This window comes from Gouania willdenowi, chromosome 7, assembly GCF_900634775.1.
Source record: "Gouania willdenowi chromosome 7, fGouWil2.1, whole genome shotgun sequence".
In the NCBI taxonomy this organism is placed as follows: Eukaryota; Metazoa; Chordata; class Actinopteri; order Blenniiformes; family Gobiesocidae; genus Gouania; species Gouania willdenowi.
In genome coordinates, this window is record NC_041050.1 from 11166299 (window position 1) to 11185479 (window position 19181).

Here is a 19181-nt window from a genome sequence, read left to right on the forward strand (position 1 = left end):
CCAAGCATGACTTGGGAACAAATCCATGAATTTGTGCCAGTGAGGGAGCTACAGTATATGTGTCTGCACACAGCAGTCAATAAGCCTTTGAGAAAGCTCTTAAACTGTGTGGGGGAGTAAAGTACACGTAGAAACGCAAAGAACAGTTTGATGAGAACATGCAAACTCCACACAGAAAGCATAGTGGAACCGAAGCTATTGGTATTTGGATTAAAGGAAGTTTTACTAATCTCGGATCCTGTCTCAGTAAGGAACTGTTTTTTTTTTTTAAATATGCATTTGCAGCCCCTGATTCCCTTGATTTCAATGAGCTGTGAACAAATACTTCAATCATATTTAACATATTAATGATTTTTCTTTGTGTGTGTGCGCGCTCAAGTTTTTATGTGTGAATTAGTCCAATTCAATGAGCTGAGCTTGTTGAAAAAGGACATGTCCATATCTTAAAGGCACACTGCGGGGCTGGGCTCGCGCTGCGGCTGGAGGAGCGTCGGTAGCGCTCCCCCCCTACTCCCTGGCCTCGCCGCCGACGTCGTCGGCCCCCTTCGCCAGGGGTCGGTGCTGCGGTCGGGGTGGCTGGGGGACAGGCGACCTAGCGTGCTCAGGGCGGTGTCCGGCGCCGGAAGGTGGGTCGGCGGTGGGGGCCGGGTCTCGGCGGTGTCTTTTTAGGCTCCTCAGACATTTTGCTTGCCTCGGCCATGACCAGGCGTCGAACAGGCGGAAAAATACAAGCAAAAGCCTTCGCCCAATGAGTATATCAGAGTATGTGGTCACGTGACTGCCGTAAAGTGTTACGTGTTCCAGGCATTCTCCAGGTCACATGACCTGGCCAAAGACGGTCCGTCTCTCCAAACTTACATGGTCGGCATTTCAAGAGGGAGCATTGATACCATCAAGTGCTGTATATTGGCCTGAGGAATCATTTAAAATAACTTCTATGGGTCAACTCTTTAGGTCCAAAAGTCCACGGTGTGCCTTTATGTCTGGGAAGACTGTGCTAATTTGATTTTTGTAAAAAAAAAAACAAAAAAAACAAAAACAAGAATGTCATGAGAAATTGGTCTATTTATGTTATTGTTTATTTATATTGTATATTCACTTGTAGGGATGTAACGATTAATCGTAAGGCAGTTAAAAATCGATTCCTAGGTATCACGGTTGATATCGATTTTCTGAAAATTGAATCGCAGTACTTTTTTTAACCAGCAGAGGGCGCTATCCACAAGTGTAGGCGGCGGGCGGAGTCTGCTAATACTTTCTTTCTGGCTGCCTTCTACTCTTAAATATGTTAATAAATGATTCATTGCCCCTTTAGCGCCGAAAGAATATCTGTAATATTACTTGAATATCTGTAAAAGTCACGTTTTTCTATTAGCTCTGTCTGCTAGCATAGCTTCTCTTCGTCACTGCAAGATATCTGCATGCCAACCGACCACTGTGTTACCAGCGCCCTCTGCTGGTCCAAACAAATATGACGTAATTTTTTTTTTTAAAAGTCCAATTGTTAAGGAACAAAATACATTTTCAGTTGCACTTTTAAAAAGAAAAAGAACTATTATGCAGTTTTGCATTGTTTATTATAGAACCAGAATTTAAACTAATAGGCTTCATTTTGATTTGTATTATTCCTTTATTTTTTTCATTCAAGATTTATTTTTAGTTAAATTGCATTGTTTTGAATAGTTTATCAAGGAATTCTTTTGACAATGAAAAATAAAAGGAAAATAGTACCGTATTTTCTAGTTTTTTTCCCAAAAAAAAATTTGTCTACAGTCCCATTTTGTAAAATAAATCGTGAGAGAATCGTATTGTGAACCCAGTATCGTGAATCGAATTGTATCGGGAGTTGAGTGAATCGTTACATCCCTATTCACTCGAGTTGAAAAGGTTATATGTAAGTATGTCCAGAGTTATAGTCAAATAAAAGCATGAATATTTTTTCCAATTGCAGTTTTTTTTTTCCCCCTTTTCTAAAAAATCATTTCGTCTCATATATTGTGAGCCCAGTATCGTATATATCGCCTTGTCTGTGAACTTTGTATATCGTCCCATCCCTATAGATGTCTCTGTAATGGACCCCACTGTCACAATGCATCGACATGTGAGCAATGACACATGATGGACATTTATGTAAAGTTCATGCAGGACAGTGGGTTGTTTATCTATACTAAGCTGGACATACACAGGCAATTTAATATACCATCATAATCTGTTCCAGCTCTGATGGAGCTATCAAGGCAATCCATAAGCGCTGAAACTGTTACAATATAATAAATGCCCATTATAAACTCATTTTGAATACCTAACATGTGTTGCAGCATACGCGCACACGCAGCTGCCGCGTCCCATACAGCATGTGTGTAAAGCCACAAAGCTTCATCCAAACAAACGCCACAACAAATTACATAACACACTCCAGCTGGTTAGCAATGCACCGCACAATTCAGTCGAGAACAAGATAAATAAAAAAAGAGAGAGAGATGAATAAATAAATCACATCCACAGTCTGTCTATGGGAGCTGATGTCCCACAGCACTAAACTTACCGGCTGTACGCACACTGAAAGCCCGGGACAGCAGACAGGGGACTGGGGCTGAAAGGTCGCTGTTTGTCCCCGGGATTAAGCCTCTCCTGCCGGCTGCGTGAATAGTTTGATCTCCGGTGTAAGTCAGCTCACTCTCCCTCCCGGTGTTCACCTGCTCCTGTTGTCCTGATGCGTCGTGCGCTCAGCCTCCCATTGAGCTGAGCATCCTCTGTGTTAGTGACCCGCCCCTCTCTCCTCCCACTACTCCCTCTCTCCTCGCACTACTCCCTCTCTCTCCTCCCACTACTCTCTCTCTCCTCCCACTACTCCCTCTCTCCTCCCACTACTCTCTCTCTCCTCCCACTACTCCCTCTCTCCTCCCACTAGTTGTCACTTCCTCCATCCCCACCCTCACCCCCTCTCTCTCTCTTTCACACACACCATGCATCACACACGTACCCGAAAAGAAAAAAAACGCACGACCCCACACCCCCATCAGTGCACGGATACGACCCTCCCCCTCTTTTAACTGGTTTAGTGAAGAAACCAAAGGATCATGAGGGTTAAAAGGACTGTTGCTATGAAAACCATCATTCAGGGACATGAACATGTAAATGTGCCAGATTGTATAGCCGCTATGGGGTTGCCCGTGCTAAAATAAACTGCAACGTTTAGCATCAAACCACATTTAAAAAACGCATGAGAATTTTTTTTAAGTTACTTTTGACTAGGTTTACAGCAATACTTGTTAAATTAGTGATTTTTTTTCTTCTTGTAAAAATATAATATCAATGGCATGTAGCTAAATATTTAGTTTCACCCGTGACATTTCAATTGAACATTTCGATTTAGATTTAACATTCAAATTTAGAATAACATTTAGATTTAACAATTAGCATATAGATTTAGTATTTAACATTTAGATTTAACATTTACATTTAACATTTATATTTTGATTTAACATTTAAATTTAACAATTAGATTTCAATTTACCATTTCAATTTAGATTAACATTTAGATTTAACATTTAGCATTTATATTTAGATTTCACATTTACATTTAATATTTGACATTTATATTTAAGATTTAGCATTTATATTTATATCTAGCATTTACATTTAGATTTAGATGTAACATTTAGATTTAGATATAATGTTAAACATTTAGATTTAATGTTAAACATTTAGATTTAACATTGACATTATTTTTCTATGAGAAAGAAAAAAAATATTGCTGTAAATCTAGTCAAAAGTAAAAACGTTTTTAAATGTGGTCTTTTGCTAAATGTTGCAGAAACTTGCTGTTTATTTTAGCATGCGCAACTTCACAACTGACACCCCATAAGCCCCAAGGTAGTAAATTACATTTTTAAAAAACAGAAGGAAGAAAACCAAACAAACATCTCCAAAATATGACAGCATGGACAATACAATAAAACAGCGATTCTCAACTGGTGGGTTGCGACCCAAAAGTGGGTCGCGGACAGCTGGTCAAAAATAAATAAATACACAATATGCACATAGCCATATTGCACATTGTTAATATTAATAGATGTGTTTATAGTTAAAATGCTAAAATTATTGCACATAGCCATATTGCACATGGTTAGCATTAATATATGTGTTTATAGTTAAAGTGCTAATATTATTGCACATAGCCTTATTCCACATTGTTCGCATTAATATATGTGTTTATAGTTAGTGTTAATATTATTGCACATAGCCCTATTGCACAAGTATTAATAGTATTAATGTATATTATTGCACCAAAAGAGAGAAAGGAAAAAAAAACAAAACAAAGTATTTATGCATCTATATATTTAGATGATTAGGCATGGTCACAATTATGGTTTGTCCTGAGCCACACTTTCAAATTACCCTTAAAACCCATGAACATCAGCCATGCAAACGCATTATCAACAAAAAAAAGAGCCCCACACAATCACGTCCACGTTCATTATAAGACAACAAGAACAAGGTGATTATCTTTATTATTAAGCTCCCAGAGGCGAGCAGCCATTGTAGCCTTTGCTAATGCTCATTGTGTGTGTGAGCAGAGAGAATGTGTGGAAAGGTTTTTAATTACTGTAATGAGTCTCATTCAATCACTGGACATGTGTGTTTCCTCCACTAAGCTGCCAGCCACAGTTCCCAGCAGAGCCCCTGGGATAGACTTTCCCCCTCTTCAAATCCCTACTAAAGTAATACCCCGATTTTACCACCTCAGAATTCTACACTTCTGACAGATTCTAAAAGTAAGCAGCAGCACAGCAAAGCAGTGTGTGACTGTCTATGTAGTATGTGTTCCTGCTGCAGGCTCAAACAGATACAGCACATTATCAGAGCTGTGCATCCAGTAAAAGCCTGTACTTCCTGGTGAAAACAGCAAAAAAAAAAAAACCAAACAGAAAACTTTAAAAATGCTCAGATTAACAGTGTTTTACTGAATGCCCATCTGCTGCGTGGGAAATAATCTCCATTTCATTGCTAAACCCATTAGTAAAAGAGCTGAACGAGGTTTTAATAAATAGGTCAGAGCCAGGAAGTTTGGGTTTTAAAGTGAAAACATTGAGTAAAGTGGCTTGATCTTTGGCACATTATACATAAAATCATATTATCCAGTATATGAGCAAATGCCAACTAAATGTCCCACTTAGAATCCGATTAGTATGGAGAATTCTTCTTTTTATTTCATTTTTTAGAGCCCAAGCTTACAGGACGTCCATAGAAATACTCTTTTTTTAAACAATTTTTCTCATGTTGTATTATTAGTAATGTATACATATGGAACCAACGATGCACCAATAAAACATAACTTCCATGTACAGTATATGATATTGAACATGATGCTTTGAAATTGTGCAAAAAAAAGTACTTCATTAAAAAAAAAATATTAATTTTGCTCTTTTTGCACTTTCTGCACATAATTAAATTGTACACTTGTCATTTTATATATGTACAGTATAGTTATATTTATGTTGTTTTTAATAGATGTGGCTTGTGTATTGTTGTATATCTGGAGCTGTAACGAAAATTATAATTTCCCCCTGGGATTATTAAAGTATTTTTGAATCTGATTCTGATATTTTCTTGGCAGTGGCTAACCGTACAGTTGCCGTATCGATAAACCAACATTCTATCTGTACGCAGCGCCCCTCTTGGGCCAGTTTAGGTCACATGACTAAGACTAAACCTAACCGTAAACCTAACACTAAAAATTGTTGCGATATAGGGTTATAACCTAACCCTAAACCTAAGACGCTACGTACGTGTACTTTGGTAACGGTACCAATAGCACCGGGGGTACAAACAGACACTTTTATATTTTCTTTCTTTGTAATGCATTAAACACATGTTATGTTATATACTAGATTAGTACAGGTACTCTTTAAGTTTATTTCTACTACAAAGATATTAAATATTTAAAGGGAGATGTTGTAATTATAGATCATTTATGATATTTAGGGCTAGATTAGCAATAAACTGTGTTTAATTGAAGTGAGGATTATGAGGTCTTTGAAAAAAAAAATATAGTTGTCATTTGTAAGGAGTTCCTGCATAGTTTGAGAACCCATTATCTGATTCTTCTTTGAGATTTAACGCTGAATCTTTAAGTGGAATAAGAAGGATTGGGGTGAGCTGTAAAATTCAACCCTGTGGGCTGGAAAAAAAAAAAAAACGATCCCTGGAACTCACTATGCGTACATATGAAATGCAAGCAGCCCCTACTGCTGTGGGTAATAATCAGTGTAATATGTGCAGGAGAGGAAACCAGATGATGACCTCTCAGAGCTGCAGGTTTAAGGTCACCAGTCAGAGACACATACACGTCACAGGTCTCCCAGGCAGGTTGACACGCTGCCTTTCTGAAATATGAATGAATAGTTATTTATGCATAACCAGTGTGTGCGTCTCCCACAGGATGAGATTTAATTAGTGGTTGTCGACCTCGGGGGGGGGGGACTGGGATGGTGGGTGGGGAGGTGTGGAGAAGCAAACTGTGCTGAGAGCCACAAGAGGAAACATTAATACTGAACCCGTCTCACAAGGTATCTAATGACTGTACTTGAATGCATCTTTGTAGTTTGCTGTCCTCATTTCGTGACTGTAAACTAAGAATGGAGGAGGAACATGTGATATAAAAAGATTACTGGGATCAGAATACATGAAGAACATAATCATTGTTTTTTAGGAGGGTTTTCCTCACGTTTCCATAACTGCATTCAGTTAAATACATATTACATTTTCCAAATAAAAAATCCTCCGAGTGTTATTTTACTAAATGCTATTTTTTATATTTCAACTTTTTTAAGCAATGACACAGAACAATCTGCAGTTAAAGAGCCTGGAAATGATTTTTCTTTTGTCAGATAAATCCATAGTGTAGGCCTCATAGATCAGGGGTGTCGAACTCATTTTAGTTCAGGGACCAAACACTGCAGTTCATCTTAAGTGGGCCATGGATTTTAGGTAGGAAAATGAGTAATTTAATGTTTATTGTGCTCGAGTTTGCACATCCACAAATAAATAAATGATAAAATATGTACAGCATCGATAATGTCAAGGCAATAAGTTACAGATATCAGTCCCTGCAGGAACTTTACTTTGAATGTTTTAGATTTTGTGGCCAATTTTTATGTAATTTGGGAAAATTTTGTGGAAAACTTGAGTTCTTTTAACAATTTCAGATGAAAAATGACTGCCATTATGTCATATAAGCATGGGGAAAATGTCAGCCCTGCAAACATTGTGGAGTTTCATTGAATTTGTGTATTATTTTGGAGTTATTTACAACTGAATTAGTTGGTAATTTACACATTGATTCATGGTTTCTCTGATTTTCTGCTGCAGGTCAAATTGGATGCTCTAAAGGGCTGGATTTGGCCCCCGGGCCTTGAGTTTGACACATATGTCATGGGTCAACAAATCAAAGATCATTTGCTCATAAAAGAAGATGTAAAAGGTTGAAATTGCAACACAAATGTTTGTTTTAATTTCCACTGTAAACATTGTTTATTGACATTTCTAGAAAAGTATCACGCATTGCATTGTGGGATGTGGAGTCGACGGATGCATAGAATTGTGTTTACAAATGGAAATACTGTCTGGCCTTGTCTGGTGGAGAAACACAAGAAATCATGGAAAATTCACTTCATCCCACAATGCAATGCGTGAAACGTTGCTGATAATGTCATTAAGAGAGTGTTTTTACGGTGGAGATGAAAAAACTTCGAGCTGCAATTTTAACCTTTCACATATTTTCTTTTCCAGTAAATGATCTTTGATTCTTGCGCTATGAGGCTTACACTATGTCTTTATCTGATGAAAATGTTGTGTCTCCAGCAGCTTTAAGTTTTTCAAATTAGGTAAACAAACTGAAGAGATTTGCATGTTTAACCTGAGCTTGTTTGATGTGCTGCAACTCCCTGAAACCCTGAACAGGATGAACCAGTGGAAAATCAAGTAAACAGGTTTGATAGCTTAAGTGAACTCTACTCATATTTTGATCCAATATCTGTCCTCGAGTCATATATAATTGTCTATAGCAATTCAAAACTGACTAATCGGTGTGAAATTTTACATATTAAGTATATAATAATAAGGTTATCAGTTGAGCCGCTCAATTACAGAGAGGTCAGTGATGGATTATATAAAGCTAAAAGATAATGGGAGCCAGTCAGTCACAGCCTTGGCAATTCATTACAGTGGTATAAGATTTCCTGACAATGCAGACGGACGGATGGAAGGATGAAACACAGTGCGTCCTATTTATTTTTCATTCCAGGATTTGATCATTAAAGCCCTATTCGCACGGGATTAGTTTTACCTAGGGTCCACATGCGATTTGTAATAATTGCGTAAAATGTCTGATCTTAATCCCGTGCGAATCGGCCATGTCAGTCACAAGTTACCTACTATATTTTGCTGAACTCCGAGGTCCTGTGATCATACTAATCCAATGCGAATAGGCATCTCTGTGATTTGGACAGAAATGGGCGGGATCTGATTACGCGTTGTTTTGTTTACTTTGTCACGGTCTGAGTTTACCTTGTACTGAGATCGATTATGAGTACATTTGCGCATGCGCGCACATGCAACCCTAACCTTAACCCTAATCCAATAAAACACGTGTCCGTTCACTTTGAAAACAAACAAAACTGAATTATTGTTATTTTTTTAGCAACAATTAATTTTCCGGTAGTGCGCATGTGCATATATGCTCATAATCGATCTCAGTACGAGGTAAACTCAGACCCTGATACCGAGACGCATGTTTATTTACTTTTGGCGAAGAATGGAGGCTGCATTGGAGTGTTTAGAAAACCTTTTGGGTCCCGGGCCAGCAAAACCTTATCGGCCGGTAACGTACGGCAACAAAAAGAGAAGGAGCAATATCAGAAGCAAATGGTGGATCATGTCCTGCTTTGCACTGTGTGGTAAGAATCATTTTCTGTAGCCTAGCTAGCGCTAGCAGTAACACAGCACCGAGCTGTGGTCAAAAGCCTGCAAAGTTGTTTTAACATCATCTCACGCACCGTTTCAGGGTTCAGTTATCCCTTGCGAATGCACCACATAAAAAGCAGACATTGGGGGTCATTTATTTATTACATGTGGTCCCTAGGTAAAACTAATCTAGTGCTTAAGTGTCAGATAATCTGAGTTAATGTTTTATTAAATGTTTAATAAAAATACAAAGTTTGCTATTGTTCCATACTGTCTTATTAGATAGTTTTTTATTGTCATTGTACAAGACAAGACAGAAAACTAAATTGTAGCAGCTTGGAATAGTGTTACGACACATAAAAAAAACACAAATAAAATCTTAATAAATTAAAAGCACATAAATATCTACGTACAGTGCAAAGGTACAGCAGTGCAAATGCTACATAGTGCAACAAATGTTTATTTCCTATACCTATAACTAGAGCCCTCAGTGTGCGCAAACCTCCGGGAAGCGTCAAACTACTCTCTTTGCCAGATATTGGCAGTTACTGTATCTGGATCAGTGATCCTGATCATAGTATCATGATCGTTCACACTTTAAAGGTTTGGAAGAAATTTCTATCCTCTTTAATAACAATATAGTCCAAATGAATGGCCATTTTTTTTAAGAATCTAAGAATCACAATGTCATTAAATGTACAATCTGGATCAGATCCAGATGAAACTCGATGGGGTAATTGATGAACAAACCCAACATAACGGAGTCAATATCGATAAATTAAAAACAGATGTTTTTTGAAATAAGGTCAATGATGATAGATTGGGATTTTCTTGATTATTCAAACTGTTACAGATTCAGCGTATTGATCCGAATCCCTTGCAAAATTAAATGGAATCTATCTTTGGTAAAAAATCTAGCTTTTTCTGCGAACAGACGAACCAACAAACAAATAAAACCCGGTTAAATTACCTTAAAAACGATTGACCACATTTTTGAAAAGGCAAACAAAAAACCTAGTTTTGTGTTAAATACAAAATGAAGATTAAGAGCTAAACCTACCTTTTATCTATGAGGTTACACTGTGATCATATATCCACTGCTTGCAGATTCGTAAACCATATTCTAAACCATTTATCCTTGCACAGGTTCCCTTTTTCAGTAACAGGTCAGACTTAAACAAATTCAACCAAGCCCAGTTTGTTTGCAAGGCAAAACAGAACATTTACTGCAGATCATTCTGCAACTCCCACCATCACTGCTTTGATTTATAAGCAACATTTGAACTTGTGATGAGATGATTTCTAGAGGGAACCAACACCCAAATGAGGAATGAAATGATACTGTTAAAAAACTTTAGTCCTATTGTTGTGCTGAGTTGATTTACGTTTGACTTTAAAAAAAAAAAAAAAAAAAAATGAAATATCTTTAGCCAGTTAGGGTTGCAGGTTTAATCTAACTTTTATCAATTCAAACAGTGTGAATATTTTCCTTGTGGTTGATATTTAGCTCAAATCGTGCTTGTCACATAGAAAGTTTTTAATCTTCCGATGTCCTCTTTGGTCTCCTCTGCTGTGGCGTTCTGAGATTGAATTTTTCCCTGTCGCCTCATAAACAACACTAATGGCACAGTGCATCAGATCTTAGAGGCTGGTCTCCTTCTTTAAACTCATCACAAAGCAGCATCAGATCTGGTTTCTTATTCTCAATCTTTCTTCAACAGCCAGAGATAAAAGAAACCCCTCAGTGATAAATGACAACACAATCAGATTCTGGTCATTCTTCTGCACCCCTGCACAGCTGACCTGGAGGGCCTGTGGCAGCATCAGATCATACGTCTCTACTTGATGTTATTCAAGTAGACCGTGGTCCAGGTGGTAGAGGGGTCATCTTCTGATCGAGAGGTTGGGGGTTGGATCCCAGTCGATACCTGTCTATATGTCGGAGAGTGCTTGGGCAAGACACTGAAACCTAAGGTGCTCCCAGTGGTCGACTAGCGCCTTGCATGGCAGCTCAGTCCCATTAGTGTGTGAATGTGAGTTAAGGATTGTGTTGTAAAATATGTGCTTTAAGGGACACAATGAAAACAATGAAAAGGTTTTAAAAAGTCTTGAAGTGAAGAAGAAGAGTGTTGTTGTGGAAAATGAACCTGAGCAAAAGTACATGAAAAGAAGGAAACAGCTCTGTGCGCCGTCTCCGTATCGTGATATTGAAACGTCAGATGAAAAAAAACATACGATCTACTATACAAACCAGATTGTTATGATTTGTTTTTATTTTTAAATTCCTCGAGTTTAAAAACAAAGGGGTGTCCTGATGCAATATCGATAAACTGATTTTGATGTTGAAAAAGGTCTTATATCAGCAAAAAAAAAAGATAATCACATAACGACCTAATGATGATGACGCATCTAAAATTGCCAATAGAAGCACAAAAACGTTTTTCAATTCTTTTTTATTGGTTTTATTTATTCATTTTGTATTCTTTGTGATTAAATAACTTGGTTCTTATTTTGAAGTTTTATTACATAAGGCTGACATTAGCATTAATAAGGTGTCATGAAGGCTGTCATTAGGTGTTGCTTGTTACCCTAGCACTTTGTTACCATAACCCTACCTAACCCCACTCGATCCCTCCACCCAACCCAAAAAATGCCAACATAGCTCCAAAGGTGTCATCATTTTGCAAACAACACTTAATGACAGTGTAATGTCAGTGTGAGCAATAACGTATTTGTTTTAAGTTGATTATCGTGGTTGTTTTGTTATTATTGGATTACATACACACATATATTCTATGTTTAATTAATTTCATTATATTGTACAATATTCTTATGTTTAATAATAAAATGTATGTAAACCATTGGTTAATAGTAAATGGGTCTGTTTTTCTCATCCCTATTTTTGTTGTCGATTGTTCTTTGTTTGAGTAATATTTCATCAAGTCTTTTATAACATTCCACACTACAAAAAAAGTAATACAAATATGTACTGTATGATTCGTGCTGATATTGTATTGGATTTATATAGATACCAGCCAAGGCTGCAATATTGGTATCATATCACAAGTGAAAAAGTTGGATCGGGACTCCCTACAGTATGCAAGTACGTCCAGAATTAACGTAAAACAAAAGCATGGTTATTTTTCTAAAAGCACTTTTTCTGTCTTTTTTCCTTTCCAAATACATTGCATTGTATGATAATTGCGAGTCTATTATCATCAATCGTATCGTATCATGAACTCATTGTATCGCCCCACCCCTAGCAACTACAATATGATAAAAATGTAGTTCATCTAAAGTTGTGCAAACAGCCCCAGAATTACTGGTTTGACTGTTTACCCATTTCTACTCTTTTGGTGGAATTATCCAACATTATAGTTTTTGTAAAACTACCAAAGACCAAGATCAACAAAACAAGTGAAAGATAAAGTCAAAAACTCCAATAAACAGACAGAAACAATGAAAACGCGTGACACAAAAAGCCGACTCTAGAAAATCAAACAATAAAAAAAAGCCTGCCACTGTGTGTGCTTTAAGTATTGAGACAATATTACACATGCCAGTGCAGCTGTATGTACAACTTTCCCTGGTTTGACTTGGAAACTGCGTTAGTCGTCTTGTCCAGAGCAAATATTGAACTCTAATCAAAAACAACCTATTAAAAGATTACATGTTTGTACATTTTGATAATCTATGTTTGTCAGGCAGTTTAAGTGAGGAAACTGACAAAACTACTCAAATCTAGCATCCACAGTTATCAGCGAGAGAAACCAGCAGACCAGGGTGCTTTAGGTTCGTTCAGCTCAATATTAAAACGAGCCTGTCTGACTCATCAATTCCCAAAAGGGGAATATGTTTGCATACCCCAAGCGTAACCATGAAATAGCAACGAATCTGGTATTGATTCTTGCTTTGGTTTCTTTTCTGCATTTAGACGATAACATTCTGCATTGCTGTAGCCATCTGAGATGTAGAAAGATAACTTTAAAGCCCTACAATCAAATGCTGCATGCAAGGGATGATTATTAATAAAATATCAGCACGGTCTGAGGGAGGAGGAGAATAATTGATCCTCCTGAGCCTGAATCTCCAACGCACAGACACACACGCACGCACGCACACACAGCTGGCTGTATTCATGAGCAGTGAAAGAGCATAGCAGGTGTGTTTGAATAAAGCATGTTCTCCTGGTCCATGTGTCCTGATTTCCAGCTTGTTCATCCCTCACATAGTCACCGTGCAGAGATCCTTTGAAACAAACTCCTTAGGGAAATCACAGCCGTTGAGAAGTGACTTTTCTAAGAGTAAAGGTCACACTAGATTTTTTATCTGTAGCTGTTTTAGAAGAAATGTCAGTGTATTTGAAAATGCCAACCTATTTATTGGTCATGTACAGCTTCTGTTGGATGTCCTATTGTAAAACTTCAGTTGGTGTTTTCCCTCTTATTGTGAAAAACAAGGAAGCACAAAGGCTGAGTCTGGGTATCACATTCTGTTTAACCTGTTTCTAATCTACATACACATTCACGCACAATTTGAGTAAATACCAGTCACAGTAAATCAGGGGAGTTGAACTCATTTTAGTTCAGGGGCCAAATGTGGATAAGTTTGATATGAAAAATGTATAAATGACATAAAAGTATGTAATATGATATAAGGCACCAACAATATCCAAGCAATAGGTGACAGGTAGTGACTATATTTATTTCATTTAGGGGAATCTTATCAAATAAATTGAGGATTGAGCAAGATTTTGGAAAAATTAGGTTTCTTTCAACAATTTCAGATAAGAAATGCATAGGAAAATTGTGAATTCCTGCAAATATTGTAGTTTCATTGAATTTAGGACAAATTCAATGAAACTCTACTTAAGTAATTGTAAAGTTCTACTTCCAAATACATCCGTGTTAAGTTGCTTTGTTAACGTGTATTATTTGGCATGGATGACAGTATTTATGTTTGGATATGATACAGTGATTTAAAATGACTCACAGTTTCTGCTTAATTTCTAATTTCATTCCCATGAACACTTTTTTTTGAATATTGCCATAATTCCAGAACTTAAGTTCCTGTGGATATTTTACGCCCCTTTGCAACCCTCCTGCTAAATCCACAACTAAATTATTTGGTCATTTTCACTGTTTTCTCAGCCATTTTTACTTTCCCCTGCGAACCGATTTGGATGTTTTAAAGTACTTGATTTTGCCCCCGGACCTTGAGTTTGACACGTGTGAAGTAAATGATAACGGGGCTTCATCGTACAGCCCGTTTTACCACAACATGTGCTCTTCAAATGTTTTATATTAAGGAGCCAAATCCACATCAATGTTGATTAAGTTGCAATTCATTTCATCACCACTTTCAAGTCACGAGGTGTTTGATGACATCAGCAGCTTAAATCAAACACTAACATTTGATATCACAGCATAACCGGTGTAAGCAGCAAAAGCATTGGGGTCAGGGGCCACTTCATTAGCAGTAAAACCTACAGCTCCAAGTGTGTTATAACCTCTTTTATTCTCAAAAGCAAAGTCACACATACAGAGCAGCAAAATAAATAAGAAATACAATTTTTAAATCTTAAGACACAGTTCAACTCAGAGGTGTAAAGCGTACTGATATATCCTACTCAAGTAGAACTGCACTTGATTGAAATTGCACTCAAGTACAAGTACAAGTAATACATAAAACAGTAAAAAGTAGCTCAATTAAATAGTACTCAAAGTAAAAGTGGATGTACAGTAGTTACTTGCCACGGTTCGCTTGCATACAGTAAACATCTTAAAACTTAAAAAGGAAGAGACAAAAATCTTGCACAATTGGAACTTAATTTTCATTTCACACAGGGCCATCTGTATGAAATAAAAAACGTTTGTCATTTTAAATAAAATAACACCTAGGCTCAGAGTATAGCTACATTTATTAACTCTAAAACAGTGCAATGCCAAATTTGCCTTGTGGGTAACAACATAATAGGTAGAAATCACAATCTAAACCCAAGAATTGATCAGAAATGTCACAGTTAAGAATATCAATTATGTTCTAACAACAATAGAAAAACTATCAAAAAAAAATGTACTCAGTTATGGTTGGGTGTAGAAATGTAATGAGTAACTTTACTTCTTTTAAAAGGTACTTAATACAAGTAAAATTATTGATTTAGAAATATACACAAAAAAAGTACACGTACCAATGAAAGCAACCCAATTACAGTAACGTGAGTGTTTGTGATCCATTTTTTTCACCTCTGGTTCTATTGTGGTTCAAAACCAAAGACCAAGTGACTGAAACGGTTAAACAGCAGCAAATCAGCGATTATCTTGACAGTTTCTCCTTCGTTATAGAAACAAATAAACTTGATCTGTCATAATCTACTGTAACAGAGTACTCCCAAATAGCTGTTTGTCATATGAGCATTATAAATCAGGGATTAAACCACCAACCCTGAGGTCAGAGGACAACCTACTTTACCAACCAAAGCGGTTGAGTCTTTAAAACAGGAAAAACAGGAAGATCCAGCAGCCCAACCCGAAGTAACTTCAGGAAAACAAGTCAAAATCAAACTACTTTAGTGGAACTTGATCTGTGATGAAAACCTTCCACTAAACCTCAAACTGCTTCCTTTCATACTAGCCTCATATTTTCTAGGGGACATCATGTGCTGGTAGTGGATGGTGGCTGACAGGTTGGGGTTTGGAATATTGAGTCGGTAAGAACCAAGGGCGATCTTGTCACTTGGATGCTATATTTGGTCAGACAGCAGGAGATTCACAGAGAAGCCATTTAGTCTGATCAGACTTGACAGTTTGCTCTACCACTTTGTCTGCTCTTCTACTCAACTCAGCCTGACACACACAGATGAGCGTGCACAAGGCAACATGACACCAAGCCTGAGCCGCAGAGGTTGTCGCCAAACGCATGTGCAAAGAAGACGGGTAGAGGACACAATGCAAGATGACGTCTCATGGGAAATCAGCAAACACAAACTAAAGATTGTGCAAAGTGGCAGTATGTACAGTAAGTGGTCTGTGTTAGAGGAGAAATAAAAACAGAACTTAAAGAGCACAGCATTGTAAAATAATGCAACCAGCCTGATCCGATATGGAGTTTTTAGGTCTACTGATATCCGATGTATCTGCCGATGGCAGTATATGAAATAAAAACATACATGTACACAGGATATATAAAGTACATGAACACACATTTTTATCATGCCAAAATAATTCAAGACAAAGAAGCAGAACAATGTTAAACACAGTCAATATAAAGACTGTAGGGCGACTATAGGGCGACCGTGGCTCAGGTGGTAGAGGGTCGTCTTCTGATCGAGAGGTTGGGGGTTCGATCTCAGTACCTGACTATGTGTCGAAGTGTCCTTGGGCAAGACACTGAACCCTAAGTTGCTCCCAGTGGTCGACTAGCGCCTTGCATAGCAGTCCTGTCCCACTGGTGTGTGAATGTGAGAGTGATTGGGTGAATGAGCTGATATGTAAAGCGCTTTGAGACTGCTTCAGTGTGGTGATAAAGTGCTATTTAAATCAAGTCCATTTACCATTTACTGTAAAGCCGCTGATAAAAGAAAAGTATTTCCAGAATACAAAATAAACATGGATACATCAAAAAAGGCAAATTGTAACTGTAAACAATTAACTAGTGCACTTAGTGGTTTCATATTACAATCATTACTGCTGATTCATTCAATACATCAGTTACACATTAAAGCCCGACTGATTAATCGGCCAGGCTATTGACCGATGTTTATTAGCTAAAATCGGCCTGATTAATTGGTCGGGTTCTACTTTTTGGTAATAAGTAGTGTTGATTGACTGATTCTTGTCCATCTCGGCGCGCTATTTCAATTTGGCATATTTTGTTGTAAAAATGTAAGAGTGACTGCCCTCTATAGGTTGTAGCTCAGCTATTACAATACAATTTTGCTATTGGCAAAGAATGATGGTTTGTGATGTTTTAGTGGCTTCTTAGATCATGAACCATCACTGTTGGCCCCGCCCCCATCCCATAAAAACTAGCACCTGTTGACTTTACAATTTGTGGCGAGTAGGTTGGATTGAGAGAATTGTGAATAAAGAAATACGGCGGGTAAAATGAGTATTGAACAAGTCGCAATTTTTCTCAGTAAATATATTTCCAAAAGTGCCATTGACATGGATTTTTCACCAGATGTTGGTAACAACCCATGTAATCCACATATGCAAAGAAATTCAACCATAGATGTCCATATGTTAAGTTATGTGTAAAAATGTGAAATGATACAGGAAAAAAAGTATTGAACACATGAATAAAAAGGAGGTGCAAAAAAACCAAAAAAACATAGAAAGCAAAGACATCAGATGAAGTCAACCAGTGATTAGAAAGCACAGGAATGTATTTAATACTTACAAAAGCTTTTGTTGGTAATGGCAGCTTCAAGATGCCTCCTGTAGAGAAACTAGTCGCATGCATTGCTCAGGTGGGATTTTATCCATTCTTCCATACAGTCTTTAAATCTTAATGGTTCCATGGTCCTCTTCTATGAACTATGATCTTTAGTTGATTCCATAGATTTTTAATTGCTTTCAAGTCAGGTGATTGGGTGGGCCATTTCTCTGAAACCAATTGAGAGTTTCCCAGTCTGTGTTTTTGGGATCATTGTCTTGCTGAAATGTCCACCCTCGCTTCATCTTCATCATCTTGGTGGATGGCAGCAGATTCTTATCAAGAATATTGCTGTAGAAGTAAAACAGACCATGGCACCATGATGTCCCCACCTCACAACTTCACTGATGGTGTGGTGGTCTTTTGAGAGGGAGGAGGCTAACCCACCGATTTGGTGAACATTTCATGTCAATGGCATCTTTATAAGTATACTGTTTTACCCGCTGAGTATTAAGTAGGTAGTTAGCATAGCATAAATTGCTCTTTGGAGATTTTATAGTATAGACTGAACGTGTCTTAACTACTCCAAGAGCCCCGCCCATAATCAAGGCATTTTTTGAATTTCTAGCCTCGCTTACATCAACCAATACCTCTGGGTTTACTCTTTAGGTACTAGCATACCAGCACACACCTGTTTTAAACAAAGGTTTTCAGATCTTATATTTGATAATCCGACATGTGACCAACATGTTCTGCTCACTTTAGTTGAGCAATGACATTTGATTAGTTTCCACTGTCAATCATTGTTGTCAATTATATCAGTGATGATAAAATTTATTTTAGTTCAGGGGCCAATTACAGAGAAGCTTGATCCCAAACGGGCCACAGATTTAATGCGGAAAACCGAGTAATTTCAACATTATTGTGCCCGAGTTATATTTACAGTATACATAAATTACTAAATATGTAATAAACCGACAATATCCAAGCTATAAGTGATAGATATCAGTCCCAACAGGATCTTCACTTAAAATGTTCTAGATTTTGTGACCAACTTCTGTTTAATTAAGGGGAATAATGTGTCATAATTTGAGGAAAATGTAAGTATTTTGTAAGAATTTTGAGTTTTTCAACTGTATAACATTAAAAAAGGACTGCCATCATGCAATATAAGCGTTGAGAAAACCTGTGAGCCTCTGCAAATATTGAGTTTCATTTACGCAGTGATTCATGTTTTCTGTGTCATTTTTACTTTCTACTGCAGGCCGAATTGGATGCTCCCAAGGGACGGATTTGGCTCCAGGGCCATGAGTTTGAAAAATGTGCCTTCTTATATAAACAAAAATAATATAAACTAAGATCATTCATGTAGAGGTAGGAAGTCAAGTCTGTTTTGAGTTCTCAGAAGGTAAATGTTAAGGATGGGTGTTAATTATATGTGCCCACTTTTAAACTGGACACTTGTAGATGTCAAGCTCCTTAAGGTGTCATCTATGTCCTCTCTTGTCAGCAAAACTAGCTCCTTAGGGCGATTCAGAAGTGAAATCCAGTCTTCCATAATAATCAGATGTGCTGAAGCACGGTAAGAAAGCGAGAGAGGTGGCAAAAGTCATTTTGAAGAATGGCCGAGGAGGATATACAGTGCAACGGGCAGCTTGCAATGCTAATCCATCACGCCTCAGGGACAGTGAGGCACATGTAAGTGTGTTAGTGCTTAGGTTTGTCCGTACAGGGCAGAAAGAGAGCAGGAGATAAGCTTTCGTACTATATCTCAGTTAAGCCGCTATCTTCACAAACCTTTTCCTCTCATGTCTTCTCTCCATAGAGTTTAGCAAAAC

At 37.5% G+C, this 19181-nt stretch overlaps 1 protein-coding gene across 14 annotated transcripts in view; it reads right to left on the reverse strand.

The window, feature by feature from the left end:
• LOC114466650 (rap1 GTPase-activating protein 1-like) overlaps nucleotides 1-19181 on the reverse strand; it is an 81164-nt gene that overhangs the window by 44338 nt on the left and 17645 nt on the right. Inside the window, exon 1 of one of the 14 annotated variants that reach the window (XM_028452260.1) lies at nucleotides 10028-10056. The exons of 11 other annotated variants lie outside the window; for them this stretch is intronic. The gene's annotated coding sequence lies outside the window, so the exon portion shown is untranslated. Of the gene's footprint in view, nucleotides 1-2545; nucleotides 2762-10027; nucleotides 10057-19181 lie in introns of those variants that run through there. 2 more of the 14 variants (XM_028452259.1, XM_028452261.1) reach the window with 2 other exon arrangements.